Source organism: Camellia sinensis, chromosome 15 (genome assembly GCF_055761805.1).
Source record: "Camellia sinensis isolate YWXY chromosome 15, ASM5576180v1, whole genome shotgun sequence".
Lineage (NCBI taxonomy): Eukaryota > Viridiplantae > Streptophyta > Magnoliopsida > Ericales > Theaceae > Camellia > Camellia sinensis.
The window spans coordinates 80,181,015-80,200,504 of record NC_138975.1 but is presented as its reverse complement, the minus strand read 5'-3'; the positions used below and the strand labels follow the sequence as shown (position 1 = coordinate 80,200,504).

The 19,490-nt window shown below is 39.5% G+C and overlaps 1 pseudogene across 1 annotated transcript in view; it reads right to left on the bottom strand.

Moving 5' to 3' along the window:
* LOC114258034 (ABC transporter C family member 12-like) overlaps positions 1-19,490 on the bottom strand; it is a 138,717-nt pseudogene that overhangs the window by 16,569 nt on the left and 102,658 nt on the right. The window contains exons 27-30 of the transcript XR_014356960.1: positions 13,710-13,890; positions 13,102-13,427; positions 11,206-11,963; positions 9,294-9,415 (exon numbers count right to left, since the gene is read on the bottom strand). The product of XR_014356960.1 is annotated as an ABC transporter C family member 12-like (transcript). The remainder of the gene's footprint in view (positions 1-9,293; positions 9,416-11,205; positions 11,964-13,101; positions 13,428-13,709; positions 13,891-19,490) is intronic.

The window sequence follows — 19,490 nt, the reverse complement described above, 5'->3', positions numbered from 1 at the left end:
CATTTGGTATCATAACCTTGCCTTGTAGAGAGAGAAACTCTAGGAGGAAGAAGGAGTTTTAGAGTGAGGAAGTAGATCTTCAAGCTTGATTCCTAGAGATCGAACCGTTAGATCCGTGTTCTAAGGTTAGATTCTTGATCTGCTCATGATGTTCTCTATGTTCATGTTATTGCATTGCATGATCGGATATGATTTGTAAGCCATGCATTGTTTTGAAGTTCGATTTTAGAAAGAGAAAATGACATTCATGTGTTCTTCAAGAAAATCTTGTTTTGATCCGAAAGCTTGCATAAAGAATCATGTTTTTGTGTTTATTTCCGCAAGAATTCCAAGTACGGGTACCCAGGTCCATGTTTTCAAACTCATAGCACGAAAATCCCAGATTTGTGATGACAGATTATGATTGAACATTCGTATTTTTCATGTTTTCACACTCATGCTCTTCATGTTCATCAGCAGAGGGAAACCCAGAGTTTCCCGACCTCTTTTCCTTGTATGTGGCCCTCGGGAACACACCTCGGCGGGGAGGTGTGGAACCTCGGCCTAGACCTGGTTGGTGCCCAGCATGTTTTCCGAAATCATTTGTATACATACGAAACTTGTTGAAGGTGCATTCAATAGGCTTTGCCATGTGTTTGTAGGACTTGGGCTTGTCTCGACCCCGACGTTTGAAGAAACTATGTGAGTGGTATTTTTAATAAAGCTATGTTACACTTGCTTTCATAAATCTCGTCTTGCCTTGTTTTGAAAAGTATTTGATCTAGCATGAATGACTATCCCTACTTGTATATTAAACACTATCTTGTTTTGATGACATTTCTTAAAAGTCCTTAGTTGCAGGGGACTATAATGCAACTGCACTCTTGTCTTGAAAGTCCTTAGCTGCAGGGGACTATAATGCAACTGCACTCTTGTCTTGAAAGTCCTTAGCTGCAGGGGACTATAATGCAACTGCACTCTTGTCTTGAAAGTCCTTAGCTGCAGGGGACTATAATGCAACTGCACTCTTGTCTTGGAATTGTCATCACCCCCTTGTATTAAATAGATGTAATAACATCCAAAGAACTTGAAAGGCCGGCAATGAACTTGATTTCCCCTTGATTATAAAGTATGCTATGTATTGTTTTGAAAGAAATCTTGGATATCAATCATGCAAAACCTTTATTTCTAATATCATTCACTGAGTATCCAAGCTCACCCTCTCTATATATATGTAGGTGATGAGCAAGAAGGCAATGAGGCCTAGACGTGTAGCCGATGTGTTTTTGGATGCATTGCCGACGTGTTTTGGATTAGCATTTTGTACCATCTTGAAGATTATGCTTCTTAGTCTATATTCCATGTGTACTTGTATATGTCGGCTTGAGAAGCCTTTTGGTCAAGATGTATTTTGTATCTCATTCCCTTATTGTATCTAAGTTGTAAGACTTTGTAAAAATGTATGTCATTTCATTGGACTTAAGCACGGCTCTCATGGACTATTTAGATTCAGTATATGTATATCTGTTGCTTCCGCACTTGTAAGCCCCATATTTTATACTCTGATTGTGTGTGATCCTTGTAAGTCGGCCTTCGGTAATCTCGGATTACTGGCCATCACGGCACCAAACTACTAGGGGCGGTTTGGGGGCGTGACAGAATGGTATCAGAGCACGCGTTCCTTATAGTACGTTAATCACCCACCTTGAGTCCTAAAGAGCATAGGATTTTCCTTAGAATGATGTTAGGATTGCATCATATTACTTGCTACTTGACTACGTGTGCATCATTTCGGCATAGACATTTGTTACTTGTATACGAATTATCTGTTCAGTTATTTTAAAGTCTCATCTTGCATCCTCCTAGTATCATGAGGAGAGGTAGACCTCCAGTTGGCCGAGATCGTTCAGAAGATAGATTGGAGAGATTGGAAAGGTTAGTCGCAGGCTTGGTTCGTGAGCAGAGACAACCTAGGCCACAGGATACTGGTACGACTTCCACGCAGGCCGAGCAGACGAATGGCCGTTATACAGCTCCACCCCCTCCAGTGCCACAAGTGCCTCTACAGTAGGCTTTATATGGGAACGACACGATAACCCTAATCAGAGAGTTCAAGAAAATGAAACCGCCGAGATTTCAAGGAGGTATAGAACCAATGAAAGCCGAGGCATGGGTTTTAGAGATGGAGAAGTTGTTTGAGATCTTCCCCAGTACAGACGCCCAGAAGGTATCTCTGGCAGCATTCACATTAGACGATGATGCTCGTAGGTGGTGGATGATGGTCCGAGAAAGCAATCCGGGTTTGACTTGGGCAAAAATTTTGGAGTTGTTCTACAACAAGCATTTTCCCCTCAGCGTCCGAGACCGAAAAACCACAGAGTTTCAAAATCTGATGCAAGGGAACAAGACAGTCGCAGAATACGATCGTGCCTTTACTGAACTGGCGAGATATGCGCCTCATATGGTTGACGACGAATACCGAAAGGCGAGAAAGTTCGAAAGTGGGTTACGTGGACCGATACAAGATAGGGTCAATATGCTCAATATGCCGACATACGCTGGAGTACTGGACAAGGCCATCCTGGCTTAAGCTAATTTAAACCGATACCAGAGTTCAGGTGAGGGTCAGAGGAAGAGACAGAATTATGATAATCGCCGAGTTCCGTTCAACGCCAAGAAGAGAATGAGCATAGATAGTTCCAGCAACTCAAATCAGGAAGGTAACGCCAAGCCGGTGTGTGCAAGTTGTGGAAAGCTACATTTCGGGGTTTGTCGTTGGGCGACAGGAGCTTGCTATGAGTGCGGCGAGATAGGTCATCGTGTGAAGGACTGCCCGAAGGCAGGGACTGGCGATGGAAAGAGGAATGGAAGCACCTCGGGCTCTGCACAGAACAACAACGTCGGGAGAATACAGGCAAGGCAAGGCAGAGTTTTTGCATTGGTACCCGGAGACGCCCAGAATGCCGAGGCGGTAGTGTCAGGTACCCTTTCAATTTGTTCTCAAGATGCATACGTATTGATTGATTCGGGTTCTACGCATTCATTTGTGTCCACTATATTCGTCGAGAAGTTGAGTAGAGAATTAGAACCCCTTGATTACGTATTATCTGTGTCTACTCCATCTGAGAGAAATATGATTGTTACATCCATTTATAGGGCGTGTATTGTTATGATTGAGAGTGTAGAGTTGTTAGTTGATTTGATGCCATTAAGCATGACCCATTTCGATGTCATATTGGGAATGGATTGGTTAGTAGCGAACCATGCATCCATTAATTGTGTTACTAAGAGCGTCACATTGAAGACCCCAAGTCAAGCTGAGGTCATTTTCCAAGGTAAAGGAGTAGTACCCCCACCTTACTTAATCTCATCCATGAAGGCCTACAAGTTGATCCAAAAAGGATGTCAAGGTTATTTATGCAGTATACTAAGTGATTTGAATGGAAGTGTTGAGTTAGCCGACATACCCGTTGTTGAGGAATTCCCCGATGTTTTTCCGAATGAGTTGCCTAGCCGCCTTGTCGATAGGGAAATAGAGTTTACCGTGGACATCCTGTCAGGAACACAACCCATCTCCAAAGCACCCTACAGAATGGCCCCAGCCGAACTTAGAGAACTGAAATCGCAATTACAAGAATTGTTGGACAAAGGATTTGTTAGGCCGAGCACTTCACCGTGGGGAGCACCCGTTCTATTTGTTAAGAAAAAGGATGGCACACTTCGTCTTTGTATTGACTACAGAGAACTTAATAAGGTGACCATTAAGAACAAGTACCCATTGCCTAGAATCGATGATTTGCTTGATCAACTACGAGGAGCACGAGTCTTTTCCAAGATTGATCTTAGGTCAGGCTACCACCAGTTGAAGGTTAAAGCCGAGGACATCGAGAAAACTGCTTTTCGGACAAGATATGGCCACTACGAATTTTTGGTAATGCCCTTCGGAGTAACCAATGCCCCAGCAGCATTCATGGACTTGATGAACAGAGTCTTTAAGCCGTACCTAGATGAGTTTGTCATTATTTTTATCGACGACATATTGATCTATTCCGGGAGTACGATCGAGCACGAGAATCATCTGAGGCTTGCCCTGCAGACCTTGAGAGATAAAAAGTTGTACGCCAAGTTGAGTAAATGCGAGTTTTGGCTTTCCAGCATTTCATTTCTAGGGCATGTGATTAATGAAGACGGTATATCAGTTGACCCCAGTAAGATTGAAGCCATTGTGAATTGGCCGACGCCGACCAACGTGTCCGAGGTTCGTAGTTTTCTGGGTTTGGCAGGTTATTACAGAAAGTTTGTGAAGGATTTCTCGAGGATTGCAGTGCCTTTGACACAACTAACTAAGAAGGGAGCAGCTTATGAATGGACCAATGAAAGAGAATCAGCCTTCCAGGAGCTGAAGACGAGGTTAGTTACAGCACCAGTTTTGGTACTACCATCGGCTAATGAGGAATTTCAGATTTACAGTGATGCTTCACATAAGGGTTTGGGTTGCGTGCTAGTGCAAGAAGGTAAAGTCATAGCGTACGCGTCTCGTCAGTTGAAGCCCAATGAAAAGAATTATCCTACCCATGATCTGGAGCTAGCTGCCGTGGTTTTTGCCTTGAACATATGGCGTCATTACTTGTATGGAACATCTTGCCAAGTTTTCACCGACCACAAGAGTCTGAAGTACTTGTTCACCCAGAAAGAGTTAAATATGAGGCAGAGAAGATGGCTCGAGCTACTGAAGGATTATGACATGCAGATTCAGTATCACCCAGGTAAGGCAAATTCCGTAGCCGACGCATTGAGCAGGAAGTTAGTTGGAAGTTTGGCGTGCCTGACAGCGGTTTCGGTGGAACCGACCATTATTGAGGAAGCGAAGACCAGACAGAGGGAGGATAAATTCCTCAAGAAGGTAATTGATGAATTCGTCACCAAGCCGAGGCCGGGATACACTATGGAGAATCAAGTGCTTAAGTTTGAAGGAAGATTGTGCGTGGCCGACGTACCAGAGTTAAAAAGGAAGATTTTGCAAGAGGCCCATAGTTCCAAGTTTGCCATTCATCCAGGGAGCACCAAGATGTATCAGGACGTAAAGCGGACCTTTTGGTGGCCAAACATGAAAAGAGAGATAGCCGAGTTCGTATTTCAGTGTCTGTGTTGTCAGCGAGTGAAGGCAGAACACCAGAGACCGGCAGGACTTCTTCAACCCTTGTCAATTCCTGAGTGGAAATGGGAGCACATCTCCATGGATTTCGTAGTGGGTTTGCCGAGGACGCAAAGAGGTATGGATTCCATTTGGGTTATAGTCGACAGGTTTACTAAGTCAGCTCACTTCTTGCCTGTCAAGACTACATTCAATGCCGACCGACTTGCCGAATTGTACATGAATGAGATCGTTAGGCTTCATGGTGTGCCGATGTCCATTGTGTCAGACCGAGATCCGAAGTTCGTTTCTAGATTTTGGCAGAGTCTACAAGGAGCCTTGGGAACAGAGTTGAGATTCAGCACAGCCTTTCACCCCCAGACCGACGGGCAGACAGAAAGAACGATTCAGACACTCGAAGACATGCTCAGACTGTGCGTGTTGGATTTCCAGGGAAGTTGGGAATCGCAATTGCCATTAGTAGAGTTCGCGTACAACAACAGTTATCAAGCTAGCATAGGCATGGCGCCGTATGAAGTTTTGTATGGAAGGGAGTGCAGATCGCCGATATGTTGGACTGAAGTAGGAGACAAAGCTCTAATTGGCCCCGAGTTGGTTCAGATGACAACCGAAAAGATCAAACTCATTCAGCAGAGGATTAAAACTGTACAGAGTCGACAGAAGTGTTATGCCGACCAAAGAAAGAGGGAGTTAGAATTTGAAATTTGGGATCATGTATTTTTGAAGGTCTCACCGATGACAGGAGTTTCGAGATTTGGGAAGAAGGGTAAACTTGCACCCCGATATATTGGGCTGTTTGAAATTCTTGAGAAAGTTAACACCGTTGCTTACAGACTCGCTTTGCCGCAAGATTTGAGCCAAGTCCACAGCGTGTTCCATGTTTCAATGCTGAGAAAATATATCCGAGACCCACTGCATGTAATAGATTACTCCGGGGTTGTAGTTAATGAAGACTTGGGCTACGAAGAGAAGCCAATGAGAATTATCGACAGACAAGTGAGACAGTTGAGAAACAAGTCGATATCAATGGTGAAAATCGAATGGGAGAAGCATTATGGCGAGGAGGCCACATGGGAAAAGGAAGAGGAGATGAAAATCCGCTACCCGGAGTTATTCGTAGGACAAGGTAACTTAAGTTTGGGGACCAAACTTCTTTAAGGAGGGTAGACTGTAGGAACCCACATTTTATGTCCTCATCATGTTCATGAGCATCGGTATGATTATGACTTGTTAAGCTTGCGTGTGTATGTTTGTGATTTGTTTCGCTTGAGCGAATGTGATCCATGCCTTGTTTTGAAGCCTTGTGATTTGTATAAGTGTGGTGTACTTGTCTCGTTCCTTCCTTGATGTGAAACTTAGGTCACACCTTGCCTGAGTTATACTAGCCGATGTTATTCCAAGCCTAGGTTACGTTACGCCTAGATCATTCCAAGCCGAGGTCATCCTCAGTCTAGAAGTATCTTGGAACCCCTTGTTCACCCCCGTCCCCGCCTTGACACATTAGCCGAGATGTTACCTTGCACCCAAGTGATCTCGTCCTGGAGTGGTATGACCTAGACCGAGGTGTGGCGCATCTAGGCCAAGGTGTGGCACAGCTTAGTCAAGTGTTTTCCTTCCTAGCCGGGGTCATTGTCACCTTAGTTGCCGAAGTCCTTTTGTTAGCCGATGTCACCCCTTGCCGGAGTGCCATTCCGTGTAGCTTGTTAAATGCGCCTTGTTATTAGCCGATGTCATTGCCTCGTCAGAGAGCCCATACCGCTTTACTTGTTGAACACCCTTCCACCATGCTTTGTCTGGTCTGTCAGCCACCTTTTCAGGATAAACCCAACCAGTCACCGCCGCGTGTCTCAGTAGAGGGTTAACCCCAGAACCGGGTAAAGAAAACTATCATTTGGTATCATAACCTTGCCTTGTAGAGAGAGAAACTCTAGGAGGAAGAAGGAGTTTTAGAGTGAGGAAGTAGATCTTCAAGCTTGATTCCTAGAGATCGAACTGTTAGATCCGTGTTCTAAGGTTAGATTCTTGATCTGCTCATGATGTTCTCTATGTTCATGTTATTGCATTGCATGATCGGATATGATTTGTAAGCCATGCATTGTTTTGAAGTTCGATTTTAGAAAGAGAAAATGACATTCATGTGTTCTTCAAGAAAATCTTGTTTTGATCCGAAAGCTTGCATAAAGAATCATGTTTTTGTGTTTATTTCCGCAAGAATTCCAAGTACGGGTACCCAGGTCCATGTTTTCAAACTCATAGCACGAAAATCCCAGATTTGTGATGACAGATTATGATTGAACATTCGTATTTTTCATGTTTTCACACTCATGCTCTTCATGTTCATCAGCAGAGGGAAACCCAGAGTTTCCCGACCTCTTTTCCTTGCATGTGGCCCTCGGGAACACACCTCGGCGGGGAGGTGTGGAACCTCGGCCTAGACCTGGTTGGTGCCCAGCATGTTTTCCGAAATCATTTGTATACATACGAAACTTGTTGAAGGTGCATTCAATAGGCTTTGCCATGTGTTTGTAGGACTTGGGCTTGTCTCGACCCCGACGTTTGAAGAAACTATGTGAGTGGTATTTTTAATAAAGCTATGTTACACTTGCTTTCATAAATCTCGTCTTGCCTTGTTTTGAAAAGTATTTGATCTAGCATGAATGACTATCCCTACTTGTATATTAAACACTATCTTGTTTTGATGACATTTCTTGAAAATCCTTAGTTGCAGGGGACTATAATGCAACTGCACTCTTGTCTTGAAAGTCCTTAGCTGCAGGGGACTATAATGCAACTGCACTCTTGTCTTGAAAGTCCTTAGCTGCAGGGGACTATAATGCAACTGCACTCTTGTCTTGAAAGTCCTTAGCTGCAGGGGACTATAATGCAACTGCACTCTTGTCTTGGAATTGTCATCACCCCCTTGTATTAAATAGATGTAATAACATCCAAAGAACTTGAAAGGCCGGCAATGAACTTGATTTCCCCTTGATTGTAAAGTATGCTATGTATTGTTTTGAAAGAAATCTTGGATATCAATCATGCAAAACCTTTATTTCTAATATCATTCACTGAGTATCCAAGCTCACCCTCTCTATATATATGTAGGTGATGAGCAAGAAGGCAATGAGGCCTAGACGTGTAGCCGATGTGTTTTTGGATGCATTGCCGACGTGTTTTGGATTAGCATTTTGTACCATCTTGAAGATTATGCTTCTTAGTCTATATTCCATGTGTACTTGTATATGTCGGCTTGAGAAGCCTTTTGGTCAAGATGTATTTTGTATCTCATTCCCTTATTGTATCTAAGTTGTAAGACTTTGTAAAAATGTATGTCATTTCATTGGACTTATGCACGGCTCTCATGGACTATTTAGATTCAGTATATGTATATATGTTGCTTCCGCACTTGTAAGCCCCATATTTTATACTCTGATTGTGTGTGATCCTTGTAAGTCGGCCTTCGGTAATCTCGGATTACTGGCCATCACGGCACCAAACTACTAGGGGCAGTTTGGGGGCGTGACAATTATTATGAACATATTATTGTATAATTGCTATAAATGCCTTTTTGACACTATAAATTACTTACAACACTATTTTATCTCACATACTTGATTAAAAATATAAAAATACGACATTTTTTTGCCTAGTCCACGTATCCTTAAATTTGTGGTTTGATGAGTCTGACCTCTAGATACATACCTACACTTGACACCCATACCTGAGTCCATGTAACGTAGCATATATGTACGTTAAAATATAAAATAATTAATGTTTTTAATGCTTATATTTTTAAATTTATTTTTAATATATTTATGAGATAATTATGACATCACGGTTCGATTTCGCTTGACTTGACGTTGAACTAGTGACCCTTGACCTGGTACCTTTTCCGGTTTGTCGAACAATCCATGGCTTAGAGCATTGATCTAGAGTATAGAAAATGCATTGAACAAGAAAAAATCAAGTTGTTCATGCCTACAACCTAGACACTTTAAACATTTGCACTGATCACAAAAAGAGAAAAACAAGATTATCAGTACGAAGATTGAATCTCCTTGCGTGAACACCTTTTATCCAATATCTAGTAGCATTTAGGTAAAAAAAAAAGGTAAAAAAAAAAAAAAAAAGATTGAGCAAAGAGAAATTAAGCTTATACCTCAGCATCCAAACCAAAAGCATTCCTTCTGATGACATCCTTTAGATGAGCACGCTCTAAAGCCTCCCAAAGGTCAGCGTCATTGTGTTCACTGAACGGATCAAGATTAAATCGGATGGTCCCTAGCCAAATAAAATGAGTGTTAATTAGTCACTATTGGAAGTTTTTTTCACAACACATTTTTGTGACAAGGAAAAAAGGAATAAGTTACATTAACAAATATTAGTTTGAAAAATATAGTGGGAAGTTATTATAAACAAGTGTAACTTGGTATAGCCATAGAGCTGTACTCAAGATGCCAAATGGAAAGATTGAGGAGTACTGCAGACTATCAAACTATTTGATTGTCAATTTAGTTAACATAGACAATAATTTGTCATTGATCCAGACATTTCAAGATGAGACTTCTGTAAATTGTCTGTTGTTAAGTTATTGTAAATCCATATGTTTGATTACTTGACACTTTTTTTCCTTGAGTTTGTGCATATTCACATATGCCTAGCTTGAGTGGTATCTATAATGGAAGGCCTTCCATCAAGGCCAGCCCTGAGATTTTTGGGGCCCAAGGGAAATCTTAAAATTGGGGCCCTTTATGTATAAAAAAAACTATTTATTCAAAATTTTACCTTGAAGGTGTATAATGTATATTCAAAGTTACTTTAATGTGAGCCATACCTAGAATGAATGAGATATATAAATATATTTTTTGAGTTAATTTTTAAGAGTATAGTATTAATGTATGTATACATAATCATTAAAAAAAAGTTGTCGAAAAATGGTAATTTAGTACTCGTAATTTTTTTTTACTAATCCCACACCCTTTCATCAAATGTTTATTAAATCAATGGAGAATTTTTTATTTTATTTTTATTTTTAATCAAATTTGAGTTTGATGAAAATTCAAAAAGATAAAGCATTGGAGATTTTTTTTTTTCATCAAATTTGATGAAAATGGAAATTTGCGGTAAGAGAAGTTTTTTTTTTTTTTTTTGAGATTATGAAAAAACTTTGATGAAAGGGTTGGAGTAGTTTAAATCAATTCAAGTTTTTCATTCAAATTTAGAATAAAAGTAATGAAGGGTGGTTGGAGATGCTCTACGGATCTTTAATTTCGATTGTGAAGTTAAATTAGATAATTTGGGTTGTAATTTTTAAACCCACAAATCTCATAAGAGTTAAAATTTGACAAAATTTGGGGGCCCAAGGCGGCCTTGCCTTGGGCCAGGGCCAACCCTGCACTTCCATACACAAATATATTACATAGCATCCTAGCATCCTTTTCATAGGATTTATGTGACAAATATGAACCGTGTGCAAAACTAATACCAGCCATGTCATGATTGTAGAACGTTTTTATGTCCTTATGTACAAAAGTTAACAAAAGAATACCATAAGCAAGAAAACGTACATGAAAATATATATTTGCTTGAGGTGGCATGATAATGCACAACCTAGCAAACAACCATTTCTTGTGTTTTCTATGTCATTATATTGCCCTCTACTAAGATGCAATAGGTGGACAACAGCTGCAACACCCACATATAGAAAAAGGTGATTGGGAGACTGCCAATAGGCAGAAGATAGTTAATTTATCAGAAGTATCTAGGGAATTTCAATATTCTACAATTATAAGGTAAGAAATTGAAATTCTAGAAAGAGTGTCAAGATCTTAGTTTTTCCTGAACCACAGGAGAGGCATTCTATTCATCCCAAGGCTGATATCAACTTGAACAATTTTTTAAAACCGAGGACAGAATAATACTGGACATATGACTTTTATGTTGAGAAAGTGCCAATTACGCAAAGAGGAAAGAAAATGGGGCCAATTCAAGAGAAATATAATAATTAAAAAAAATGTAAGGTATACTTGGAACTTATATTCTCTACAATCTAGTTTATGGACAATGCATACCTGAGAAAAGAACTGGTGATTGTGGAATAATACTCAAAACTTTACGCAGATCTGTCAACCCAAACTTTGCAACATCACAATCATCAATCAAGATTTTTCCTCTTTCCAGTTCTACAATCCGAAATAAAGCATTGACCATGCTAGATTTCCCGGCACCAGTCCTTCCTACAATGCCTACCTTCTCACTTGGTGAGATAGTGAAGGACAGTCCATGCAAGACAGGAGGAAGTTCAGGCTTGTAACGTAAGACAACATCTTCAAATTTAATCGATCCTAATGAAGGCCATCCAGGTGGTGGACGATGGCTCTCGATGATGGCTGGAGCCTCAGAAGGTAAATCTATATATGTGCCAACACGCTCAACAGCATTTAGACTGTTTTCAGCCCTACTTGCTTGTCTTAAAACATTACTCAGTAGATTAGTGATGTTTAGAGAATAACTAAGAAGCAAACCCATTGTAGATGCGAATGCCACCTGGTTTTCTGCTTTTCCATTCTGCATGACAGCAAAGCTTGCGGAAAAACCATATTATGATGCCTCCCAATGTTTCCAATCTTATGGTAAGCCAGCGGTTGGAACTTATGTTGACAAGAGTGAATCTGATATTCTTATCCATAGATTTTCCATTAATATTGGCCATCCGGTCATATGCTTTGTAGGCACGAATTGTTGACAAACCATTTAGTGCTTCTCCAAATTGTGCATAAACTGGAGATCTGGTAATGGAATCTAAGTGTTTTACTTCCCGGCTTGTGCTCTGCGAAACAGACGTATATATTGTTTGTAGTCAAGGGTTCAATTGACATGAAATGAGCAATGTGAGAAATATTTGATGATTTTCAATTTTGATATGACAAGCATATGTAGAAGCTATGTAAATGTTTGATTTGCAAAAAATACAGTATAAGGAATGGCTGAATAGATTTAAGATACTATCTCCATATTTTCTTATTTTATTTTGCCTTCCCTCACTGCACATTTCCCATGGCGACCAAAGATGTACCTCCTATTTTGATGAGGATCAGCCCCTAAAAATCTAAGTTAAAAGATGGAAATAGGGATAAGTTCTCTGATCAAGGTACTTTGGCAATTTCCCAGATCAGGGGTATTTCTATAATTTTTCAAACCCAGGGGTCATTCGGTAATTGTTTTATTATTTGGGTCTATATTTTTTGGGAGCTTCTATTTGCACACTGTACTTTGTCTCAATCCACACCATTTCTGCCTTTTGGATAATCAACTTCTGAACAAAAATCAATTGTTTGGATATCTAATACCGAATGGTGTTTTTGTTCCGAAGTTGATATTTGAAAAATTAATTTTTTGTTCGAAAGTTGATATCAAAAAGGAAAAATAATGTGAACTGAGAATTTTTGTGGTGTGCAAATAGAAGCTCACATGTGTTCTTAATTGGATTATGTTTGTGCTTTAATTAGTTTTGGAAATCCTTTTTCTAGTAGGAATTTTTAGGAAATCCCAAGTTCAATTTGAGAGGTTTTAAGCTGCTACATATGCTAGCCTAGTATAGACACTTTTACTGGTTTTGGCTAAACAAAATTTCTAACTCTGCCTGTGTCATGCTTAGTTCTTCATCTTTTACACAGCCGTCAAGCCTGGATAAGGAGGTTTTGTGTTAGCCAGCTTCCTCGTAACATGAATCCTAATATGAATAGATGAGTAAGGGCTAGGGCGTTTCCTGTAAGCGATGCTTTGTGCCTGCATTCAGACATTTCAAAAAATGGACAAGGGGCGCTGCATCGGTGAAAAATAAGTTAGGTTCCCTGTACTTTTTTGAATTAGTTCAGGTAAAGAAGTTAGCTCAGGATTGTAGGTTTAGGCTATCAACTTGGAAACCAACAAATCAAAAAATAAAACAGAAGAGAAAGAAAACCAACCTGATAATATAGATAGGCTGCATAAAACAAAATCAGAAGTGGCATTATGGCCCAGAGGGAGATCGTGCTCTCACTATGCCAATCAGCACAAAAGTTGACAGAAGCTGCCAAACTTGGCTGAGAAACATATTCATAGAACTGGCAACATTGCGATCTATATCACCCACATCCCTTGCAAATCTGTTGATTACCCGCCCAATTGGATTGGTATGGAAGAATAACATAGGAGCTCTGAGTACAGACTGTAGCATGGTATCATGTAATTTTCTAGCCGCCTTAAGGCTTGATGTAATCAACCAAAAGGAGTTTGTCAGTGTCACAATCACCTGAATACAGCACATGCAGAGTAAGAAACCTCATTTTCTATTTTCAACTAACATAGCCAGTGCATAGGCATTGTTGTGCATAACATATATACATGTTGTGTGTGTGTGATATTCTTTCCTACTTGGTTTTACTATTACCAACCAAGAACATAATATCTGGAAAGATGATTAGAAACACATGAAATTATTGAGTTAAATAAGATAAACAATACAGAAAAGAAAATTGGGATAATCAATTGCAGGAGGATGAAGGTAAGTTGCAAGATGAAGTTGTCAAAATACCTGACTAAATGACAAAAGTGTGTAAATCAGAATGAAGAAACCTGGTCCAAAACTGCTTCCACCGCTTTGTTTTGTCCAAACACTTAACCACGTGCTACTCAAGACTCGAAGAACTTCAGTTAAAATGTAGCACATACACAGTATCATGACAACCCACAAACCTCCTAAGGCATCTTCATACCTGGAAGAGAAGCAATATAAACACATTAATGCAGGGTATTTCCGAACAGTTTGATTCAAGAGGCAACATTGGAAGAGACCTTGTACAGCACAACTAGTTGCCTCCAATGTATAGATAATATTCACCATATGGCTGTACTTACTCTATTGACATTTATTGCTACTGTAACTGTGGTGAACAAGAAAATCCATCTTCTTTGGCAACATTTGATTTCCGAAGAAGAGAGGTCGACTGAAGAGAAAAAGGAGGTGTATGAAAATATCGTATAAGGGAGGACGTCCCATCAAGAGGAAAAAAGTGGAATTGACATGATAATGAAAATTAAAGGTTATGATGAAGAATTGAAAGGAAGGAATTCTATGAATAGGGACTCAGAACTGAAGGAAGAGGTATGTGAAAATATAGATGCAAGTAGTAGAAATTAACACAAAGCAAGAAAGAAAAGGAAAAGAGATCTAATCTGATCGTCGGAGGACTTACCCGGTGAAAACAACTCGTTGGGGCCTCATTGCTTTTGTGTGTGCAGGTGTAGGGTCAAGAAGAGTTATTGGCCGACAAGGGAAAGCAGGAGCATAATTTTCGTCCCACCATAGTAACATTGCTATAATGGCATTTAGAGGGATAAGGTAAGTTCTTATTGTTGAGTTTATAAAAATATAGGCATATATGTATGTTTGGTTTGGTTTGGTATATGTATGTATGTATGTATGTATGTATGTATGTATCAATCAGGAAGGAAGATAAGAAGAATGTCCTAACGTATATCTATCTCACAGTAAATTAAAGGGTAGTGCCTTTTTTTAATCTCCACCCCATGGATAAATGATAATGAATCTAGTTGAAAAAAGATTCCATAATTTCATTCAATTTTTTCTAATGTGCTTTTTTTGGAAATGGCTTTGTGTAGTGTGTCAGTTTAACTGATCTGCAAACTGCTTTTCAAAGAATCAATTATGATGTTTCATCTATTGTTATGCAGCTGAGTAGATATGATTATGAAAATTGAGGCGTGGCATGTGCATGCAATCAACGCAAAACAAAAGAATGAAAAGAATTATTTGGCTTAGCCATTAATGAGTTAGAAGCCATGTCTATATAATAGATCCATGATACAATTTAGGAAACGATATTAATAAGAAAACAATACTAAATTAGTGATTGACACAATCACAGATTATATACATAATACTAAAAATAAGAAGATTCTATGTATTCTAATTTCTATATTCAACACTCCCTCTCAAGCTAGTGTGAAAATATTCAACAATCGCAGCTTGTCAATGGATGACTAGAAGAAGCCAGAAAAAACTCAATGGTTAGTCCAAATAAATGCTACCGAACAAATCTGGCAGTCCACTAAATAAAAAAAGCCAAAAAGTGCTTAATACATCAGCACCACACCCTAGAAAAGGACAAAAAAAACATAGGGATTGAACTGCCCTAGAAGAGTTACTGAAGCATCTATGGTGAGGAAACACCCTGGTCGGCATCAAAAGCCGGAGCTAATGTCGGGAGATAGTTTATGGTCTTGCCGGACCATTGTAGAAACTGGTCGTAACTAATGTCGGAACAGTTTAAGTTCCAGCTAGACAGTTGTAGGAACTGATTAGAATCAATGTCAGGATAGTTTACGAGGTCATGCCGGACCGTTGTAGGAACTAATCGAAATTAATGTCAGGATAGTTTAAGGGGTCATGTCAGACCATTATAGAGACTAACCAGAATCAATATAGCGATCCCGGGTTTACCCTTGTTGTACAGTGATCCGGACATCTGTCCGTGGATGTTGGTAGTTGTTTATTATCTTGTTTGCATCCTCTTTACTTTGTATATTGAGTTATGGGTTGTGTTGGACAGGTTTGTTTCAGGTTGGTTGTGTTTGGGAGCCTAGTGTTGCTGCCCAGATTTTTGGACCTTCGCTCGAGCGAGGAGTTGGTCGCTCGAGCGAGAGTTGAGTTTGTGTCTAGTGGGTCGAGCCAGAGTGGCTTCGCTCGAGCGAGTGATGGCATCTGGTTCTGGACCTGAGAGTTGTGTTTCTTGGCTCGAGCGAGCTTTTCTTGGCTTGAGCGGTCTGGTTTGTTCTTCGCTCGAGCGAGAGGTCTGTCGCTCGAGCATGCTTCTGGTTGCAGACCTGAGGGTTTGAGTTGTTGGCTCGAGCGAGCATTCTTTCGCTCGAGCGCACTTTTGAGTTTTTGGCTCGCTCGAGCGAGAGTTCCTTGGCTCGAGCGAGAGTTTTCTGTGTCTGGTCGCTCGAGCGACCAAGTCTTCGCTCGAGCGAGAGTGTTTTATATCAGCAGACAGTAGCGTTTTGAAACATCACTTTTTCACTTTATTTTTCTTTCAAACCCTTGATCCGAGACACTCTCTCTCTAAACTTACACTCTCTCTAAGAATTGATCTCCCTAGAGTGTGAATCTAGCATAGGGCCTTTGTTAAAAAGATAGAGGGCGTTGAGAGCTTTGTTTTAATCTGAAAAAGTTTGGATTTGGAGCACGTTGATCTTCGGGTCTTCATCTCCTTTTTGGCTCAAACTTCGAGGTAGGGATATCCTACTCCTCTCTATGGATTTTGTCTTTAAATTTTAGTATTTTGAGATGTTGGGGTTGGTTTGGTAATTTGGTAAAAGTTTGGGGCTTTTGTGCAATTTTACAAAAGTTGGGGTTTTATTCATAATAAACCTAGATGCATGATTGGAGTAGAGAAATGGAATAAATATTGAATCATTGATGAAAATGGGACCTAAGGGTTGAAATGGTAATTATGGATAACAACCTAATTACATTGTTTAATTAATTGGGATAATTAATTGTGAGAAATGAGGAAATGAAATGTTGATTGAATATCCATTGTGCATTTATTTTCTGTTTAGAAATATCTGCTTTGGGCTATCGGTGGAGGATAGTCGTGATTGTTGTAGATAATGCATGATGATTAGGCAAACGGAAACTAATCAATGGAATGTGTCATGGAATTTGACGGTTGATAGAATACATTAACTGTATGTATTGAGTGTTTGTATATAGAACCAATGTGTTTGTATACGTTATGTGTAGAGGAGGAGATGGGGGATGTACTCCGCGGTTTAGGGGAAGATAGGGGATGTACCTCTAAACCGGATAGTGTTGGGAGAAGATAGGGGATGAACTCCGTAGATACAGCTCATATGCTTGTCTAAAGAAGTGAAGATAGAGCTTATATGCTTATCTTTGTGAAGTGTGGATATAGCTTATCTGTGGCTATTGTTGATATACATATCTGTTGTAGAATGTGGATATAGCTTATTTGCTTATCTGAGAATGTGGATATTGTTGTTATACATATCTGTTTAGAATGTGGGTGGTGTTTATATGCCTATCCGTTGAAAAAGGGAAAATGAAAGGTAACTTGGACTCATAAGTCGTGTGGCATAAATATGTGATTTATGTGAATGTATCAGTGTTGGCCATCTATCAATTGCTAATATTTTAGTCACTGTTCATGGTTGGTTTATTGTATTTCTACTGGGCTGTGGCTCACCCTATATGGGAATATCATTTTCAGGTACAGGTAGCATGCCACCTCCAAGGACGTAGCTTGGGAGGCTAGAGGCAGGCGGACTTTTGTTGATTTACTTTTGATGTATTACATGTAAACTCAAGCCAAGGGCTTAACGTGTATGAGTTAGTACTCTTTTGTTGTAACCAAGTGTTAACTTGGAAAGCTGTAAGCCCGTAGGGCATTTTGCTTTTGTTGTTAACATGTAATACTTATGTAATAGAACTCGGATAAATGGAAGAATGTGGAACTTTTGCATCTCAATACATGTCTTATTTGATGGGTTTAATGTTAGTATTTTGAGGGCGTTACAATCAATGTCAAGATAATTTAAAGGGGTCGTGCCGGACCGATGTAGAGAACTAGATGTTGAACCATCTAGCGTGGCGTACACATAACTTATGACGCCGTGTTGAATGATGATGGCAACAAATGACTGAGTGCACCAAAGGACGGCTGATTAGAAAGTGCGCTAGGGGGCGGCTTTAGTTGTGCGCCAAAAGGGGCAGTTTTAGTTGTACGCCAAAGGGGGCAGCTTAGGTGGTGCGCCAATGGGGCGACTTGGGTTGTGCGCCAGAGGGGGCAGCTTAGATGGTTCACATAGTATATCACCATGCTCACCATGATATAGGTATAATACCCCCTCCCCCCAACCTATTTGAGATTGAAATAGAGGGAAAGACAAAGTGGAACAGAAACACAAAAAAATAGATTGCGAATAAAAAAAATATGATAGAGATATTTGGGATAAGAATGAACTAGTGGGTAGAGGAAGAGATCACCATGAAATGATATTGAAAGAAAATATGTCAGTGGAATGGGTTGAGATCCGGTAGGCGGCCAAGGCAAGGTTGCCGCCTACCGGTGAAGTAAAATTAGTAGGTACTTAATCTAGCTTTGATACCAAGAAGGATGAAAAGTATTATTTGGATTACCCATGAATGAGGTAGAAGCCATGTATATATAATATATTTATGATACAATTTAGGAAACGATATAAATAAAAAAACAATACTAAATCAGTGATTGACACAATCACAGATTATATACATAATACTAAAAATAAAAAGATTCTATGTACTCTAATTTCTATATTCAACAAAAACCAAGTTCCAACTTTATACTTCCGTCTATTTTCTTCAGCTGTTTTTCATTATACAGTGTGCTTTACCAATTTTGCCACTGCTGTAAATGCCAATCTCATTAGGAACAGTCTTCAGCTGCTATGACGCACATGCAAAAGACAAATAAAATCACATGGACTTCTTTATGTTGGCCTTGAAGAAGGTTAACCTAGAACATCTAATCTTAAGCAGTGTAAACTTAAAAATATCTTTGTCTTGAGTACAATCTGGGCATCCAAGAAGGTGACAAAGATGGATGTAGGGTCTCTATTTGAGTGATTTAACCAAATATCAGTTAGAAGACTCAAATTTGTTCATTAAAAAACATGTTTCTATATCATTTTGCTTAAGCGAAGAATTCCACTTTACATCAAAAAAAGAAGAATAGAAAAAGAAAAAGAAACATCCCTAACGATGTTGGATAACAAAACAGCGCCCAATTAGTACACATTAATGTGTTTGGGAGGGGAAAAATTGAGTATACACCTAACCTTTGGCATAATCCACAAAGTGATGGCCCCAAGATTTGAACCCATAACCTTAAGGTTATTAGGCCAAGTCTTAACCATTAATCAAAGCTTTAAATGACTCATCACTGTATAAACTATAATTAGAAAAATAAAATAGCTTCAGATTGGACATCTATGTCATAATGACATCAATGAAACTTGCAACTTTTAGCTTTGATTACACAAAACAAGGAAAGAAGATGATTTTTATCAGGTTCATAAGAACTGTTATTTTGTTAGAATAGCGCTGAAGAAATCCAGACAAAAATTAGAACTGTCACTTGGATAAGCAACAAAAAGATTCAAAAGAATAGGACACGCTTTAAGTTGATCTCCTATCTGAACCATCATTTTATTTTACTTCTATATTTTTTTAATCATGGTCAATGTTTTGGATTTATAAAATAGGATTTTTTCCCCTAACATCACATGT